Genomic DNA, 430 nt, shown 5'->3' with positions numbered 1-430 from the left:
TTTCTCAACCCTTTTGTCATCCATGGCTTGTCAACAGCATCTTTCTTAGCAGAATTTGTTTTCATGCAATGTTTTTTATACAAAACTCCCAAGATATTCATAAACTCATCATATGCTCTATTGACATCATCCACATATACACTGTTCCAATTTTGTTTGGACAAATCAACTTTCAATTTATCCAAATATTTTTTNTCAGGGTCGTGGGTTCGAGCCCCACGTTGGGCGTAGGCTTTTCAAATGGGAATCTCTACCTGTACACACAACTCTAGCCTCATCACAAACCAAGTCCTACTTCAACTACAGTCTAACAAACTGTCCTAACAAAAAGTTCTCCAATTGATATTGCATTGACAGCTAATCAGTGCATTATGTCATATCGTCTTGTGTGTGACTAGTGATCATCTGTCACTACGGAAAGTAAGCTTAC

Source organism: Austrofundulus limnaeus, unplaced genomic scaffold (assembly GCF_001266775.1).
Source record: "Austrofundulus limnaeus strain Quisiro unplaced genomic scaffold, Austrofundulus_limnaeus-1.0 Scaffold1388, whole genome shotgun sequence".
Classification (NCBI taxonomy): Eukaryota; Metazoa; Chordata; class Actinopteri; order Cyprinodontiformes; family Rivulidae; genus Austrofundulus; species Austrofundulus limnaeus.
The sequence above is the reverse complement of the archived record's forward strand: the minus strand, read 5'-3'. Positions refer to the sequence as shown.